Source organism: Lissotriton vulgaris, chromosome 9, assembly GCF_964263255.1.
Source record: "Lissotriton vulgaris chromosome 9, aLisVul1.2, whole genome shotgun sequence".
Classification (NCBI taxonomy): Eukaryota; Metazoa; Chordata; class Amphibia; order Caudata; family Salamandridae; genus Lissotriton; species Lissotriton vulgaris.
This window is the reverse complement of record NC_141697.1, coordinates 585685806-585698430: the sequence shown is the minus strand read 5'-3', so window position 1 is coordinate 585698430 and position 12625 is coordinate 585685806. Positions and strand designations below refer to the sequence as shown.

General features: G+C 40.4%; 1 pseudogene; it reads right to left on the bottom strand.

Annotated features, from left to right (window-relative positions):
* Positions 1-7368: 7368 nt before the first annotated feature.
* On the bottom strand, positions 7369-7695 carry LOC147691884 (EKC/KEOPS complex subunit LAGE3 pseudogene; annotated as a pseudogene).
* Positions 7696-12625: the final 4930 nt, after the last annotated feature.

Below are 12625 nucleotides of genomic sequence, written 5' to 3'. Positions count from 1 at the left end.
TGTGTTGAACCCTTCCACATTATTACCTGATGGAGTTATTACTGAGGTAAGTAATGAGGATGACATTGATCATGAATGCCTGGATATTGTAGATTACTGCACAAAACCAAGACAGGACATAAAAGATGTTCCATTACCTGAATCAGTCATAATATATTTTGTGGATGGATCTTGTTTGAGAAATGATGAAGGGATTCTAAGAGCAGCATACTCAGTGTGCACAGTTTCAGATGTTGTTGAAGGTTCACCTTTGGATGGAATTCGTTCCGCTCAAATTGCAGAATTAATCGGTTTAATTCGAGCCTGTGAAAATGCAGTTGGCAAAAGAGTAACCATAGTGACTGATAGTCAATATGGTTATGGTGTTGTTCATGATTATGGACAACTGTGGTCCAATAGAGGTTACTTAACCTCTGCAGGAACACCGATTAGAAATGCGAAATTGATTAAAAGATTGATTGATGGCATTCAGTTACCAGAACAAATAGCAGTAGTGAAGTGTTCAGCTCATAAAAAAAGTGATGATTACATCACCAAAGGAAATGCTTTCGCGGATGAGATGGCAAAATATTGTGCCAGAAACAATTACGCAATTAATCGGGAAAAAGACGAAAGTCACACAATGAATTCTCTCATGCTAATTTCTGTAGTTGAGACATGGCAGGAAGTAAAAGATTTACAGGATGAGGCAAGTGAGGAAGAGAAAAACACATGGCTAAAAGGTGATTGCAGACCAAGAGAGGAAGATGGGATCTGGGTACACAAAGATGGAAGAGTTGTAATGCCAGACAGCATGATTGCTGATATGGCACAATTGTGTCATGGTCAAGGACATGTAGGTAAAGGGTCCATGATTAGATTATTCAGAGAAACATGGTACAATGTAAAATTCAGAACAATTGCAGAGTCACTTTGTCAGAGATGTTTGACCTGCCAACAGATGAATCCCAACAAAAAAGTTGTTGTAAGCATGGGAACCATAGGACGGAGGGTGGTCCTTTTACCAGATTGCAGATGGATTTTATTGAAATGCCAAGGCATAATGGTCTACATTATATTTTGGTATTTGTTTGTCTGTTTTCAAGATGGGTAGAAGCTTTCCCAACTCGTCATGCTAATGCTGTTACTGTAGCAAAGTTACTTCTAAGGGAAATCATACCTAGGTATGGATTTCCAGTTACCATTGAAAATGATCGTGGAACTCATTTTGAGAACAGTTTGATGGAATTGGTTTGTAAAGCTTTAGACATCGAACAAAAAATGCTTTGTGCTTACAGACCACAGGCATCAGGTGTTATTGAACAGATAAATGGCACTATCAAAAATAGGATCTCAAAAATGTGTGATGCTACAGGAATAAAGTGGACAGATGCACTTCCACTTGTTCTAATGTCAATGAGAAGCATCCCAGATAAAAAGACAGGTCTTAGCCCACATGACATTTTGATGGGCAGAGTGATGAGGCAAGCATTTGTTCCAGTTGGCAAATTAATGAGTATTAATGATAGTGCAATTTTCGAATACTGCCAAAACCTATCTGATGTAGTGCATTCTGTATTTCATCAGGTAGGAACTGACATTATTTCAAAAGAAAAAGTACAAGCTCATGTTTGCAACCCGGTGACTGGGTGAGAACAAAGGTTCACCGAAGAAGGAACTGTTTATCACCAAGGTGGCAGAAGCCACGTGAAGTGATTCTGATAACAACAAATGCAATAAAGTGCAGAGGACTGAAAAGGTGGATTCATCCAAGCCATACAATTCGTGTGTCAACCCCTGAAAATTCTGATGTAGAAAGTTCAGCTGATTCAGATTCAGAAAGAGACCCAGAAGATCCTGATTCTGATTCTGATGATCAACAAGAAAATCAACATCAAGAGAATCTAGATGAAAGTCAGAACTTGAATAAAGAAGATCTGAAAACTGGAAATCGAGGTGTTGATGATGATTTGCTTGAAGAAGAGTCTCTGAGAGAAAAGAGAGATTCAGAAGAAGCAGAAAATTCTGAGCGAGACGAAAATCTGAGCGATACTATTGAAAGTGAAAGAAGTAACTCTGTGAACAAAAAGCTTGAAGCTGGGAAGCTGAAGGTGATTCCTGAAGAAGAAGAAGAATTGCCAAATACCAGTGAAGGTATTGTTTCAAACGGAGTGAAGTTGCCGAGTAAAGAAGTTTCTAGGTACAGATTTGATGTCTCTGATACAGACACTGAAAGTGATGAAGAATTTGAATTAAGAAAACACAGAAAAAGAGCTTGGAAATCTGAATGTAACGAATGTGTGCCAAAGAAAAAAGTCTTGAGAAAAGGAGACATTTGGCCTGAAGATAATTTGAAATTCAAACTAGTGAAGAAATCAAAGGAACAGGTTAATAAAATTTCTAGTCAAGGAAGTGAACTTGAAAAGAAAAACGAGGGCGAAATCAAGAAAATAGAGGTTATCACTCGTAAGACAAAAAGAGTAATTAGGCCAAATCAAAAATACAAATCTCCAGAGTGGACCTATATTGTAATTCCACCTATTGTTGAAGTGGAAAGCAGTGGTCAGGAATTTTTAGAAAGTGACAGAGATTAAAATTGTTAGAAATTAGTTGAGGATTTGTTTCCTGGCATAAGGCTGAAGAAAATATGTGTTAGGTAACTTTTTGTTTCCTGGCATAAGGCTGAAGAAAACTTGTTAGGTGACTTTAGGTCGAAGAAATTCTGTTTAGTTGAAGAAGACATATTTTGTGACACAAGGTTGAAGAAAAACTGTTTAGGGTCAAAATCTTTTTTTTTAATTTTTTAAAAGGGGGGATATAATTTTGTTAGTTATATTTACATTCTTATTTAAAATTTTTGTTTTTGGAAATGCCTAGATCAGATACTTCTAGATGCTCAATTTTTAAAAAGTGCTGCAAAATGACTTCAATTTGTGTGATATTATTAATTTTACTTTGGCTAATTTTAGCTGTGGTCTATCCTTTTGATGTTAATAAGCAAAAATCTAAGACTAATATAACTAGTAAAGTAGAGTCTAATCATGAGAAGCATGCTGGCAAGTCCAGTAGAGTTATTAATCATGATCCAGAGTCTCATCAAGATAGATCTATTGGTGATTTTTCAACCAATTCATTTTCAAGGCTTTTATCTGAATATGTCAAAGTAATGAATGTCAAAGATTGCTACGTGTGCGTAAAATTACCTGCTTCTGTTTCTGAGGGGGTGACATATAATATGTTACCTCTCACTTATGGCATTACCTGTAGTGTGATTGCTAGCCTGTTTTATCAAACTGGTCGTCTGGAGTATTATTACTCGGACTTTGATGAGGTTTTTGCAAATCTCAAAATTGTAAATAGCTTAAACAAAGTAAGGCCTGCGAAACAGATGAGGGAATTCTTTTTAGTTACTAATGAACTAAACTATGAATATGCCTATAGAAATAATTTAACATGCAAAATGAGAGCTGAAGAAAAGACTTTCCTTAACCTGGTTGAGGAGAGAAGGGCTGTTTACAAAAGAAATGAAAAACTAAAACATGCTAAATCCAAATACTGGCAGTTAGAAGATGCTAAGTTAAATGGTGTTAATACTAATGCAGCGATTCATATAGATGAACCAGTTAGTGGTAAATTTTGCATCAGAAGAGATAATACCCTTTATGATAATCTTTTTGTGGGTGCTAGTCAATGTGAAGATACTTATCGTATTGAAGGGGGATGGGGATTCAAAGGTGGAAAGGATCCAATTTTCCCTGGAATTTATTTTATTTGTGGTAATAAAGCATATTTTAGCCTCCCGGACCACTGGTACGGGACATGTTATCTTGGCCTGGTCTTTCCAAAAATATTTCATGTTGACAGAAATGAAAAGGGTACCTTTGAATTTGGTGAACACTTGAATCAGAAACAAAAGAGAAAGTTTTGTTGAAATCCTGGGAGACATTTTTGGTGCTGTTATTCCTATGGTGGGGATTACAATGAATTCAATTAAAATTAGAAAAGTTTCCACAATTGTAGATAGGTTGTCAACTGATACTGCAAGTGGTTTCCAATTGGTTAGCACAGAACTTGTTGCTACCAGAAGTATGGTTATGCAGAATCGTCTTGCTCTAGATATTCTGCTTGCAAAAGAGGGTGGCGTCTGTGGGGTCTTGCATGTCCAACATTGCTGTACTTATATACCTGACAAAAGTCGGGATATAGAGTTACTTGTTAAAAACATCACACATTTCCATGAAGAAATAGAACCCATGGAGGAAGAGACTTTTACTGAGAAAATTGGGAAGAGAATGGAGGTTATTAAAGATTGGTTTTCAGAACTTGGCAGATCAATATTAGGCAAAGTGCTCTATCCAGTAATTGTCATTATTATAGTGATAATGCTGCTAAAAATTAGTTGTTTGATCCACAAGAGGAGGAAGCATCAGAATGAAAAGAGAAGGATTTATAAACTCAGAAAGGAACAAGAAAAGGAATATGAATTAGAAGAAATGCGAAGAGTTCAGTTTGATAGAGATAATCAGACAGCTGAAACAGGGGTTTAGGGAAACTAATATCGAGAGAATTCAGTGTGTGTTGTCTCTAAAATGGGTAAAAAAAAATCTACATTTTTTGTGTGTTGTTTGGTGATTTTAAAATCACCAGATGAGGGAGTTGATGAAGCGGGCTTCAGAAAATATTTTATTCTGACTTGTGGATTCAATTCCCCATAACATGAACTAAAGCAATTAATGAGTTTTTGCATGATTTGTTTAATTAACACAACCTAGATTAAGTTTGCACCACACATATACACGCGGGAAACTAATTACATGTGCTCTTGTTGCATTTGCAAGTCTGTTTTTGTAACACATTATTAATATTGTCCTGTTTGTTATGTCTGTCCTATTGTATTTGTCACTATTAATATGCAGCTGATCATTCATGGCATGTGCTTTTTATATGTGCTTACATGTATGTCTTATGTTGTGTTTGTCTGTCTGTGTATCATTTAATTATCTTTTTATTCTTTCAGAAACATAAAGCTGGATTACATGAAGAATGGTGGATATTTTATGTGCTGCTTTAAATGTTTGCTTTTGCTAAATGTCTTTTTATCAGTGGGTTAATTAATAATTAGCAAGGGACTGTTTGCTTTACTTGAATTAATCACTCTTTTTGTGTTTGTTTAAATATTAGCTCAAGAGTGAGATGAGGCCTAGTCTTTGCTTTTGGAGAAAAGTTGGTCGGCCTGAACTGAGCAGAAGCTGGAGCCAAGCGTACACTTTGGAATCTTTCCATGCAAGAGTGTATTGAACTTACTTCTCGTGGCTCTGACTTATAAAAAAAAGAGGCTCTAACAATGGAGCTTATTTCCATGGACTGCTCTGAATGTTCTTATTCAAGGCCGAGGAAGTGACAGGCATGAATCTGCCGAGCTTTAGGTGGAAGTAGACTGGCAACTTTTTGTTGCAAAACCTCGGAAGCTGATGTCACTCTATGGACAATGGCATAGTGATGCGCATATTCTCTGGACTGGTAGCTGAGGTGGCCTGACAGCCATCATCCAATCATAGTGCTGAACTTTTCTAAAATATTACATTTAGTTAGTTTTGAGAGCGAAAAATGATATAAAATTGGCTCTCTTGAAGGGTTTGGGACTGTCTTTTCCAGAGGGGCGAAGCGCTGTCGGATTGCCTTGGGATTATTGTAAGCATTCAACTGTTCATTATTTGTTTCTCTTTCAGGTTAGAAAATTAACTTAGAGAAAATGTTTATGATTTTTTAAGTTCACCATTTTGATCAATTCTAACTTGACAGCTTACATTGTGCCAATGATTATGTGACTTGAATTAATAAAACTAAATGCTTGATTTTAATAAAGAGAGTTAATAAAGATTTTTCAATTATTAATTTTAAAAATAAACTTTTCAAAATGACAAGCTGGTCTTGTTTATTGTAGATAGATAGTTTATTGCTTAGAGTCATACAACATAATGATCCATTCACCTCACTCTCTATGTTTTATGGGCCTGGTATTGATTGGTAAGTGTGATAGTGGATTGTGTCATCATTTATAAAGAATTTTAGTTACTGGGCTGCAACACCCCTCTTAACCATCTCACAGTCACTGGACGCGCAAAGTTCTCTCTTTTAGCCCTTCTTTAGCTGTAAAATGTGCCTGTGGGGATCTAGGTGTGCGGGGGTTGTGTACACTATAGCTTCAGGAGAACTTTTAGCCAAAAAGACACACATTTAACCACATGCCGATAAACCGATCTCTAAGTGTGATTGACTGCCAGCCAGCCGCACCCGAGTACTTAACAGGTCTTTAAAAAGACCATTCACTAGTTAACAAGGCTTTGCTGTTTTTTTCACCCCCTCTTTTTTGTGCAGATTTCTTTATTTTATGGCTTACAGAGGCTGCTCAAGGTTTCTCCAACATCGCAGTGGGAGCTGGAACAAGTTTTGTCCCACCAACACACCTTGCGGATCACAAACATGCAGCTGCTGCACAATTATCTGAACAGGTCAAATAAACAATAAAACAGGAAACAGAAGCAGCTGAAGAGAGAAAGCTGAAATACAACATTGATTTAAGAGTTACCTTAGGTGGGAAGATTTGGGATCGAGGATTCAGAATAGGCGACAGACTGACGAGCTAAGGAGCAGGCTTGGGTGAACTGCCTGTAACTGTGAGAGAATGTATATGCTCTAACAGGCCGGTATTTTACACTATTCTGGGAAGTGTGGGTGGAACCCCTGTAGATCCCTCAAACAGATGCAGGGAAGTGTCCCTTAACGACACCAGAGTGGACATTGCTCCATCCCACCATTCATCATGGGAGAAGGACCACTGGGTTCCCTCTGGCTAGCCATCTCATTGTCTGGCCAGAGGTCTTTCTAGGAATTCCCCACGACAGAAAAAGCAAGCAGGTGCGAGATTAAGGGAATGTACTAACACTCGTCATGTGTCTCCAAACACTGCAACTGGCAGCAGCGGCCCTGTACATATTGTCGTCAGTGCCACTTCAGCTTTGAGCAAACCTGCAGATGTTGGGCCTCTTCCGATATCAATGCTAGCGCCTATTCAGATATCACTGCTGCAGCAACTTTTCTTTCGACACTCTATTCCCCTCCAAATATCTAGAGCCCCTGCCCAGTCAGAGGATTGCATCCTCCCTTGTTCCCCGCCCAGTCACATGCTAGCGCCCTCCCTGTGCCCCTACCCAGGCAGATGTTGGTGCCCGAAAGCTCAGATTTTGGGACTCATTCATGTTTGAGGCTCAAAAGCTACTCAAGCTGTCAGTGCCTTGGCTGCAAACAGTTCAAGGTTCCAGCTACGCCATGCACTATGGTTGTCGTCACTAGACTATCCTCCGGCTAGCTTCACAAGTCACTCTTGTACTTAGTCCTCCAGCAGTGGCTGCGGTCACTGGTCCCAGAGCTCTCCAGTCAGTGTCACGGTCTCTCCAACGCAGGACCGAAGCGGTCAATGGTTTGAAGGACGAGAGAGAGGTTGTCCAGGATGGAGTTAATAGAAACACGCAGGATCCTGGCCTCAGCAGCTTTCCACTGCACATGCAGGATGTTGTCGGTCACCAGCAGCTTCTTGCTTATGCCACCTTTTCGTGGCTTCCTGTCAGGTGCGAGACTGTTGTGTGCGATCTGCACCTCCAGGTGGGAAGGAAAAAGAACGTCCAGCTGATAGCTGAGCCCGGCCTCGGCCTCCATAGCGGACGCTGTCCCGGCTCATCCGGGTCCTGCTGCGGTGGCCAGAGCACCGGACCCTCCCCGGGGGGGAGGGTGGGCGTGGATGCGGACCGGGGGCTTTGCTAGTATTTTGCCGTTTCAAAATATAAATACAGACAAAGGAAATATAGATTTCCGTCTGTATTTATATGTAAAAATCCATAAAAACGGAAAACCGGGAGCCTCTAATTATAATAAAAATGTAAAGCGCCTGCAGTCGCGCTGATTATAATAAAAATGTACTCTATGGAAAATGCAAGTGCCGCGTTAGTGCTGATACACAAGCCCGAAGCAGATCAAAAAAAAAAATAGGGTGCGCGATGGAATGTAAATAAAAAAATTAAAAAAAGTCTGCTGGAAGGGTCTGAAACACCAAACGCTGGAACTCATTACGTATGCTGACCAAACAAAAGCAGGCATTTATGAAGGGCACGAACAGGAACGGATCGAAAAGATGGTAGGTGCTTCAAGCCACAGTCTAAGTTAAGCATGCCTTGCATAGCAGCGCATGTGCTGCCTAGGCTTGACCTAAAAAACATGATGTTCGTGACAGAGTAGCCCATTGGAGACAAACCCGTGCTGCAGAAATATGTCTTTAACCTATATATCGCAGGCGTGAGTCTTGCAAGGGTGGACGCTGCTTTTAATCCTTCCATAGTACCGTTCAGCTGGATAATGATAACATTGTATTGTAATAAGAAGAAAGTCATTTTATATTAAAGCAAGTTAGTATGTTTGTACACAAAACATAAATTTCAATGCTGTTGGAATCTAAGCAACTATGGCTTTTAACCAAATCTCTCAATAAATCTCCCTTTGAAAGTGATGTCACTTTTTGCCACGCAAAGGTTCGATAACGCTGTGTACTGTGATCATGGTTATGCTCCTGAAGACAGCCCTCGTTCTGAAGTGGCTGTAATTGACAAGCACTGGCAAAACCAGTGGGTCTCAGATTTAAATGGCCGAGCTAGTTGCTTTGCCAATGCTTGATTGGACCAGTATGTGAACACATGGGTCAAGGCACATGCACACGCACGTCCGGCAATCTGGCAATGGAAAAGCATTCCCATGTATGATGATGCATGCAAGTCCAAAGTCCATGTATCAGGATACAGCTTACATACACGTGGACACCAATCTTGTATCGCCTAAATTAAAAAATATATATATGTCTGCATAACAACATATTAAAAATGAGGAGTATCTTGTCAGCAAGTAACAGCTGCTGAGTCCTAAAAATGTTTTTTAACCAAAATGAATACAATACAACATGGAGAGATGAGGGAGCTACTCCATTATGGGCAACAGTGGGTAGAAAGTAAGAGCTGACGAGAGGCAAGAGCAAAAGGTGGGACAACAGAGAAGTTAGGGCGTTCTAAGAAAAGGAGCTGATGGAGTAAGCAGAGTGAGGTGTGGGGGCAGCATTACGGAAAGCTGTGAAAATTAAAGGGGATGTATTCTGGGGAGAGAGCAAGCAAATCCATCCATTTTCAGGGAAGGCTTTAAAGGAAAATATAGTAGTTCATTGTATAGTAGCAACATCAGCAGTTGTAAGATACAAGTCAACCAATCAGAACACTGTAATCGAAATGCTCCTAAACAGGACAAACACAAAAATAGGAAGGAAAGCCATTGAAAGAAGGCTACAGCTGAGATAGATAACTAAGCTATCCATGCAAGGGGTTGATGCAAAACCATTTCATGTATTGGAAGCAATAGATCTGGCCACAGGCAGCTAAAGCTGTTTGTAGCCGATACCTAAAAACTCCCTTCTCAAACGAAAACGTAGTTAACCTCTTGGCTGCTAATGACAAGGGTAACTCGTCATGCCCCTCCCATTCATTTCAATGGAAATCCCATTATAAAGCTTTCAAAGCCTTAGCAGCCAAGTGGTTAATTATCCATGAATTACTTCAGCCATTAGCGTTTATCTCTCCTTTGAGCTCATACAGATGGTTGGTGAAAAGTAAAATATTTTTCTGCAGAAATGATAGCAACAAAAACATGTTGCTGTACCTAAGATAATCCACTTTACTACATCCTTTTTTATCATTAACTCCCTATTAGATCCGTTCTTGGCCTTGGCTTTAACTCTCTCCGACTCATGCTTAATCAGTTAGACCAAACCAAAAACACAAAGCCAAAATATGTACTTCATTTTCATAGACTAGTAATGGTCCTACTGGAAGGGACTGGTAAGGTTGACGGCGCTGCCAAATTCTCATACATAGCATGCCCCACCTATGTGTCCGTTTTGTCTTCAGAAGTGTTTTGTAAAGAACATGCAGAGCTCTAGGTCGCTGCTTTGCTTGTATCCCATAACAGAATGTTTGAAATAAATGTGAGTCATTCCATTGACCTTTGTTGACGGTGTTGAGATTTATTTTGGGATTGTCTTCCAACCTCTGGTTTAAATCCATTTGACAAAACCCAGTTTTGCTAGTATTGCTAAATAGTACATAAACCTGTCTTGTCAAGATACAATATTAATGTTCTCTTGACATGTTACGTGTACATGCATGCTCCCTTCAGCCCTTTTTTGCAGATCTTTAAAGCAAACAGGCAATTCAAGTGCCTGTTCAACTTGGACAATTCCTCAACACCACCATATTGTTATAAAGTTATATAAAAGGTTTTCCTCTACTTATGGAAGTGGATCATCAAAAGATATTGTAATGCTGTCTCCCGGTACAATTCTGTGATGTAACCGTGCTAATAACCCCAGTGTTCCTGTTTTGGGTTTGCTCCAGTTATTCAAGACTCCCCACATGCCCATTTACTTCTGCTTTTCTTTGATCAAAGTTGGGGAGGAGCGTGTTAGTACATAGTTCTGAGTTATAATACAAAATATCAAATTTGCAAATAAGATCCCAAAAACAATCTTCCAGTCGAATGTTGTATGATGATTTTTCTTGTTATTTCAACCCGTGTATTGCTGTCAGTCAGCTCAATATAAGTTTAATACAAAGTCAACAGCCGACGCGTTTCGTCCCCTCCTGGGACATCATCAGGGCTTTATCAAAGAGTTGTTGTTTACCAAAAAGAAGAAGTCTTATAAACTCCACACGTATCCAGCAGATGACCAAAACTGTATAGCACCTCTGTCTGGTCCACTCCTCAGTCTAAACACTCGCTAGTAGTCCCTGCCATCAGTTAACCCCTTCGATGCTCATGACGAGCTCAGCTCGTCATGAGGCACGGTTGAGCTGTGCTGATTACGAGCTGAGCTCGTCGTGAACAATGGGGATCATCAATAGTCAGCACAGGAGGGGAAAACCCATAGCAGCCAAGAGGTTAAGCCCCACTAGTATTCAATACCTTTACAAACTTTCAGAATCCTTCTATCAACAATAATCCATCCCTATGAAAAATATCCAATACAGATTATGTCCTTATACACCGTCACTCTTGCGGACAGACTCGACCAGAGGTGCTATACAGTTTTGGTCATCTGCTGGATACGTGTGGAGTTTATAAGACTTCTTCTTTTTGTTAAACAACAACTCTTTGATAAAGCCCTGATGATGTCCCAGGAGGGGACGAAACGCGGCGGATGTTGACTTTCTATTAAACTTATATTGAGCTGACTGACAGCAATACACAGGTTGAAATAAAAAGAAAAATCATCATACAACATTCGCCTGGAAGATTGTTTTTGGGATCGTATTTGCAAATGTGATATTTTGTATTATAACTCAGAACTATGTACTAACACGCTCCTCCCCAACTTTGATTGATGTAACAGTTATAGAGGTTTTGGACGATGCCTCTTTAGGAAGTTGAGCGTGATCTCTGTATTATAGATAGGGTGTACAAGAATTATATTTTGGATTGTTCTCCGGTGCACCAAGTAGGAGACCCTTCATCGTCTAAATCTTAGAAAATGTCTGCTTTTCTTTGGCCTGGCTGGCTTGTTCCCACATCATGACTGCTCTTGCCTTCATCCTGAACCCAACCTTTTGTATCTTCTCTTTCTAACCAAAGGTATGCTTACTTAAATTCCCATGCTTTCAGCTCCCAAAACAGCCAGGCTTGTCCTTCCATTTCCATTCGCCATTTCCCATTCTTTTGTTCTCGCCTGGGAGTGTTACTTTGTTTCTCCTTTTACCTTTCCCAAGGTGCTGGTCAAGATCTGATCCAGTGCACCAAGATGCATTTTCCAATGTCCCGGATTTCCTTCGTTAACAGTAGCTAAGAGACAGCAGGATGGCCGAAGGATGAGAGAGACCATGCTTCTTCCTGTACAAGAAAGAGGACATCCACGTAAGGCTTGCATTCAGCAACGATGACCACCAGCCCCAACCAGCGTTCCTGTTTCCTGTCTGCTCGCGGTTCATATTTTACATGATATCCAACTGTGCCATTACTTATGCCTTTCTATACTTTCTCTGTGTCTTTCCCTTTAAGGGACATCAAATAGCTTTAATGATAATGGGCAAGACTATTGACTCTTAGGCCCTCGTTACAGAGGTCAGGAACACATCATGCTTAATTTGAGCCAGTTGGGGTCACTGTCACTCATTAGGTCTCGCCTGAGCCAATGCGCTTGCGCATTGCTCCGACGAGATTATAGTAAGCGGAAAAGAAAAGTCTACCAAAACTGCTGCGGATCGCATACAGTTCATGTGATCTATGCGCGTGCACACCATCGCCAGCCACATACCACACCACCATTTGTCCGTGCCTCGGCATCAGACTTCAAAGGCTGCCGCTCCCCCGCACCCCTAGCGTGCACATCGCGCACCACCATTTGTCTGTGCCTCAGCATCAGACTTCAAAGGCTGCTGCTCCCCTGCCCCCCGCCACAGCAATGCTGAGAGCTTGTTGCTGTTCTGTTTCTCACCTCGACTCTTCTGTCTTCCTTCTTTCCGTGTTCACCTCACTCTGTCTACCGCGCTCTCTCCCGCCTTCT